We start from the raw sequence: 6,401 nt of genomic DNA, 5'->3' as shown, positions 1-6,401 counted from the left end.
TTTCTTGGCCTGGTTAATTTTGTGCAATTATTAGAGAGGGGATCTGCCAGGAGTTGTTTTCTAGCTGATGGCAGGCCAGCAGATGCTGTGAAATCATGCCAACATGTGCCAAGTTGTCACTTTTGCATCCCTGTCTTTCAAGGAGTTCATTTTTTAAATCCCCTGGCTACTGTTATATTTCGTTGCTCAGATAGATAAAGATTCATACCCAGATGAACAAATTCTTAGAAAAATGCTATTTTTACCCAATTCTCTAAACCACATATGAGTGACAAATATTTCCATAGGATTAATGAATAGGTGTTTCAGTCTCCTCCGCCCTTATTAAATACTAGCCTTTTCTTTCATACTTGGAACTCTGTTGAATTTGTGGATGAGAAACATTTTCCATATGTAATGAATCCAAGGATTTTTTAACCTATGAGATTTTGTTGCATATGTTGGTCACTCTTTTAAATCTAACTAAGAATCAAATAACCCTAGACTCTGGTACTCCTTCATTTAAAATATTTTTATATTCCTAAGTAATATACATATAGTATATTTCTTGATAAGATCAAGAATTGACCAAGGGGATCATAGCTTTAGCCATCCTTGTTTTTATCATTTGCCAAAAAAATTTTTTTCTTAGTTTCATAAAAACCACATAGAAACCAAATGACTTGGTTTTCTTTCCACTTCTCTAGGCAACAAACCAACTTTTCAGTTTCCATGGACACCCAGTTGAGTAACAGTAGTTAGATCTATAAAAACTGCTATCTGACTTGGAGTCTGATGGTGATCTACCAATCAGCGTTAGGATGGCAATTCCATTTGACCTCAAAGGGACTGTATATATAAAATTGCACATGAGCATTTAGGGCTGTGTCAAGTTACTGTCCCTGGTACTTTACCACTTTCTTAATTTGTGGAGGTTCACAAATTACTACGGATCATGTCTTGGTATCTGGGTATCGAGATAGTTAGAAAGCTCCAAAAGAAAGTAGTGATAATGGTAATAAACAAGATCTGTTTGAAACAGATTTACTCTCCATTTGGGTAACCAAGAGGCTTCACATACTGATGGCTATGTTAACTCATTTGAGAAATAATACATACTTGGGAACCCCAGGGGAAGCTCAAAATATACTTGAAATGAGAGAAGCCCATAGATTTAATGTTTTAGTACATATGAAGGACAGCTTCGAATCTAGGATGTAATGAAAGTTTGTCCATTCAAGCTCTGTCAAAATATAAGAAAACGTTGAAACTGAATTGTGCTATATCATGTGCTAATTTTCCCTGGCCTGATCCCTCCTAGCCTAGGATAAAATGAGTGATTATGTGAAAAGATTAATCTGGTTTCCAAATTTGAATATGTATTCTTTTGCTTTTGCTTGCATTGTGTAAAATTCTCCTTTCCCAGTTGCTCCAAAATTAACAAATTAAAAAAATGGATCTTACACACAATCAGTGTTGTAAATGTTGAAAAATAAAGTTATTTAAAAATATTGAAAATGATACTTTATTTGGCAGATGCTATAAACAATTGTGTGCAAGTCTTTGAATAGATGATCAAAGACAAAACAACATGGCTATAAAAAGGTACACACAATCTTCATAGCAGTTTTACTTGTAATAATAAAAAAAAAACCCCAGAAACAACAAAAATGTTCATCAACAAGTGAATAGATTAATAAACTATGGTATATCCATACAATGGAATATTATTCAGCAATAAGATAAAATAACTACTGCCAAAGCCAGTTTGGTTCAGTGGATAGAGCTTCGGTCTGTGGACTGAAAGGTCCCAGGTTTGATTCTGGTCAAGGGCATGTACATGGGTTGTGGACACATCCCCAGAAGGGGGTCTGCAGGAGGCAGCTGGTCGATGTTTCTCTCTCATTGATGTTTCTAAATCTCCTTTTCCCTTCCTCTCTGTGAAAAATCAATAAAAAATATTTTTTTTAAAAGAGAACTACTACTTGCATAGCAATATAAATTCATCTCAAAATAATTATGAATGAAAGAAGTCAGACTAAAGAGAGTACATAATATATTATCCCATCTATAAAATATACTAGAAAATACAAACTAATCTATAGCGACAAAAACCAGATTAGAGTTGTCTGAAGATGGGGGTGGTGATGAGGAAGAACAGAGGGAGGGATTACAGAAGAGCACAAGAAAACTCTTTCAGGTAACACAGACGTTCATTATCTTCATTGTGATGGTGGTTTTACAGGTACATTCATAGGTCACAATTCAGCAAACTGTATACTTTAAATATGTGCAGTTTATTATAATCTAATAAAGCTGGTACCAAAGGAAACAAAGTATATGTTCAAAAAATTGAAGAGTGATTTATTGTAGTATGTTATTTAACAGCAAACTTTTTTAACCTTGTCTTTTAAAAATCATGTCTTTGAAGAGCATTTAATATCATTGGAAAATGCTTATAATATTCAGAGACAAATACAGTTCTGTTTTATAATAGTTCATTAATATTTTTCAAACATTAAATGAAAAAAGTAAGAAACAAAAAATGCATTTATCATTTAATATGATCCATTTAATATGATCTCTTTGGTCTCTCATAATTGAAAGAAAATACCCCAATATGTCACCATTGTTCTCTCTGTGAGGTGGAACCATGTATGATCTTTATTTTCATTTTAATACTTTTGAGATTCTTTTAAAGTTGAGCTTTCATTACTGTCACAAGCAGACAAAAACCCAAAAAATGCTTTAAAAGATTTTTCTCCTCTACAGGAAACTCAGTGGTGGAAATATTTTTAGAAAATGTACCAATCCAATTGAGGCACAGGCATCTTTCCCTGCACAGTAACATGCTACCACGTGCTAGGGATGTTAGTGTGGAATGGTGGACGTGCTGGGAAGAAAGGCTGTTAAACCAGCTCCAGCCTGCAGCTTCTAGAAATGCCTACTTATAAACGAGTTTTATGTTGCCTCAGGAATTTGCTTACCTTTGTAACTTCGCAACCTGCAGTCCCTTAATCAAACTAGGTCAAAGACAAGGAGAACACATTCTGTGGGCCGCTCACAACACAGCTCTGTCAGGAATTGTTCAAAGATGTCCTAATGAGGAAAAAAAACAGTTGTACATGAGTGTTCCTGTGAAAGTAGATAATTCCTGTCTTTTGTCCAATCGATAGTGACCATTATGCACCTTTAACTTCTTTCCTCCGAGTCAAAAAGGAAACTTAGGGTAGATCTAAGCCTGTGGAGTGAGGGCAAAGGAGGAAGACTTGTAAAAGTGAGGGTTGAGGTGTAAAGGAGTTGGGAGGGCTCTAATGCACAAAGACCCGCCTTTATTGCTGTTCACCCAAACTATGATGGCACTTGTCTTGTGAGACTTGCATTCTGTGCGGAGAAAGACAATGATTAGAAGCTGTCTGCAATGCGATGTGATTGGGCAGGGAGTATGTGGATGAATGCTGGTGAGACCCAACGTAGAGCTCATACCCTGCTTTGCCAGATGTTGGAATTGTATCTTATAACCTGGCTTATTCCTATCCAATAAGATGAAAAATAAAAATAAAATGGATATTGAGCTCGAGATGAGGAGTGCCGGAAATATGGCTGACTTGGAGTCAGCTTGGAGGCAGAAAAGAGAGTAGTCCCTTTACTCCTGGTTTCTTTTCCATGGTTTCAGTTACCTAAGGTCAACCTCAGTCAGAACATATTAAATGGAAAGTTCCAGAAATAAACAATTCATAAGTTTCAAATTGTGTGTCATTTTGAGAATCCTGAGGAATTCCGCCATCCAGTTCAGTCCCACATGCCCCACCCCGTTAGGCACTTCATAGCCAACTGAGTTATCAGACTGACTGTAGTGGTAAAACAGTGATTGTGTTCAAATAACCCTTATTTTACTTAATAATGGCCCCAAAGTGCAAGAGATGTTGATAATTTGGGTACACCAAAGAAAAGCAGAAAGTGCCTCTTTAAGTGAAAAGGTGAGTACAGTATAATAGGATAGTTTGACATGAAGAGAGAGAGAGAGAGAGAGAGAGAGAGAGAGAGAGAGAGAGAAAGAGAGAGATAAAGACTACTCACATAAAATTTTTATCACAGTATATTATTATAATGGTTCCATTTTATTATTAGTTATTATACTAATCTCTTATTGTGTCAAATTTATAGATTAAACTTTATCATAGGTATGTATAGATAGGAAAAAACAGTATAGCATGAGCAAAGTAGGTTTACATTTGTGAGTACACAAAACACAGTATTTATTCTTGTATTATTATTATTTATTAATTACTGTATTATTTCCATGCAAACAATTATAAACCTACTTTTGCCAACCTCTGTACATAAATAGTTTGGTTTTATCCATGGATCTGGGTACCTACTGGGAGTCTTGGGATGTATACCCCATGGAAAAGAAGAGACTACTGTAATAGCTCTTTAAATTTGCAATAAAAAATGGTCTCTGATAACACTACATTGCAAAATGTGGGAAAGGAGCAGAATGGAAAGAGTAAAAAAGTTGAAGGGGCAGAACCTGGAGAATTTGTGGTGGAAAAAGCACAGGAAGAATGTGAATGGGAAGGTGGAGTATCTCCTAAAATGGAAAGTAATACAGATGTTGCTAGTATTGGGAAGCTGAAGAAAGTTTAGATTGTCCAGAGTTTATGAAAACATTTCTTATTTCTCAAAGGAGCTGATAAAGGAAAAGATGGTACAAAAAGAAAATCTTTCTCTGACAGTGAGTCTGGTGATAGCACATCAATGAAGCAAAGAGAAGCTGCTGACAAACAGAGGTTTTGATCCTGAACCAGTAATTGGGGCCTTAGACTGCTGTGGAGAATCTGTTTCTAATGAATTGGGAAGATTCAAATGAGGTAGAGTTAGTGCTGGCAAAGGAGCAAATATAAAGTGTTCTCAAATTGTAATGGCTTTTTTTTTGTGTCTGTGAAGAGAGACTAATTTGTCATTTTTTCCCCAGAAAATGAAGTCATTAATTTTTTTATTTCTATAGATAGAAGCCCAGTGCATGAAACGTGCACAGAGGGGGTGTGTCCCTCAGCCTGCACCCTCTCCAATCTGGGACATCCCTCTCACAATCCAGGATAGCTGGCTCCCAACTGCTTGCCTGCCTGCCTGATTGCCCCTAACCACTACTTTTTTTTTTTTTTTTAATATATTTTATTGATTTTTAACCGAGAGGAAGGGAGAGAGATAGAGAGCTAGAAACGTCGATGAGAGAGAAACATCGACCAGCTGCCTCTTGCACACCCCCTACCGGGGATGCACCCGCAACCAATGTACGTGCCCTCGACCGGAATTGAACCTGGGACCTTTCAGTCCGCAGACCGATGCTCTACCACTGAGCCAAACCAGCTTCGGAGCCCCTAACCACTTCCGCCTGCCAGCCTAATCACCTCCTAACCACTCTCCTGCCAGCCTGATTGATGCCTAACTGCTCCCCTGCCAGCCTGTTTCCCCTAACTGCCTTCCCTACAGGCTTGGGTTAACTCAACTGCCCTTCCCTGCAGGCTTGATTGCTCCCAACTGCCCTCCCTTGCAGACCTGGTCCCTCCCAACTGTGTTCCCCCGCTGGCCATTTTGTGGTAGCCATCTTGTGTCCACATGGGGGCAGCCATCTTTGACCACATGGGGGCAGCCATCTTGTGTGTTGGAGTGATGGTGAATTTGCATATTACTCTTTTATTAGATAAGATAGAGGCCTGGTGCATGAGTGGGGGCCAGCTGGTTTTTCCTGAAGGGTGTGCCAGATCAGGGTGGGGTTCCCTTGTGGTGTGGGACAGCCTGGGCGAGGGGCCTGTGGTAGTTTTCAGGCCAGCCATGCCCCCCAGCGGCCCAAGCAGAGGCCCTGGTATCTGGGAATTATTTATCTTATATAATTGAAACTTTGTAGCCTTGAGTAGAGGCCTGGGCTGGCCAGGATGTGCAGGAAGCTTAGCTTCCTTCATTGCTGAGGAAACCCACGCCTCCTGCTTGTTCCATGGCCACAGCCATCTTGGTTGGGTTAATTTGCATACTTGCTCTTGATTGGCTGGTGGGTGTGGCTCATGGGTATAGCAGAGGTATAGTCAATTTGCATATTACTCTTTTATTAGATAGGGTAATAAATAGATGACTGATACAGATATAAAATCTAGGTCTTGGTCTTTTGATTAATTGGTGTGAATAACTACATTATAATGAAAATAAAGTTTGATATATTAGTTTTAAAGTAGTATTGAGGGAGTTGAATTTTTAAGTCTATGGCACTGATTACATTGAACAAATAAATGAAGCTTTCTTAGTTGCTTTCTTTATCAGAAGAAAATTTGATATCATGGTATTAATATATTATATAGTCTGTATTTGAGAAAACCTTTTCTAAATATAGGGGAATATTTTCATGGTTTTTCTTTAATCAGAAT

The 6,401-nt window shown here is 38.0% G+C and overlaps 1 pseudogene; it reads left to right on the top strand.

The window, feature by feature from the left end:
- Positions 1-4,434: 4,434 nt before the first annotated feature.
- On the top strand, positions 4,435-4,927 carry LOC118714582 (annotated as a pseudogene).
- Positions 4,928-6,401: the final 1,474 nt, after the last annotated feature.

The sequence above is a fragment of the Pipistrellus kuhlii genome, unplaced genomic scaffold (genome assembly GCF_014108245.1).
Source record: "Pipistrellus kuhlii isolate mPipKuh1 unplaced genomic scaffold, mPipKuh1.p scaffold_m20_p_10, whole genome shotgun sequence".
Classification (NCBI taxonomy): domain Eukaryota; kingdom Metazoa; phylum Chordata; class Mammalia; order Chiroptera; family Vespertilionidae; genus Pipistrellus; species Pipistrellus kuhlii.
The sequence above is the reverse complement of the archived record's forward strand: the minus strand, read 5'-3'. Positions and strand labels throughout refer to the sequence as shown.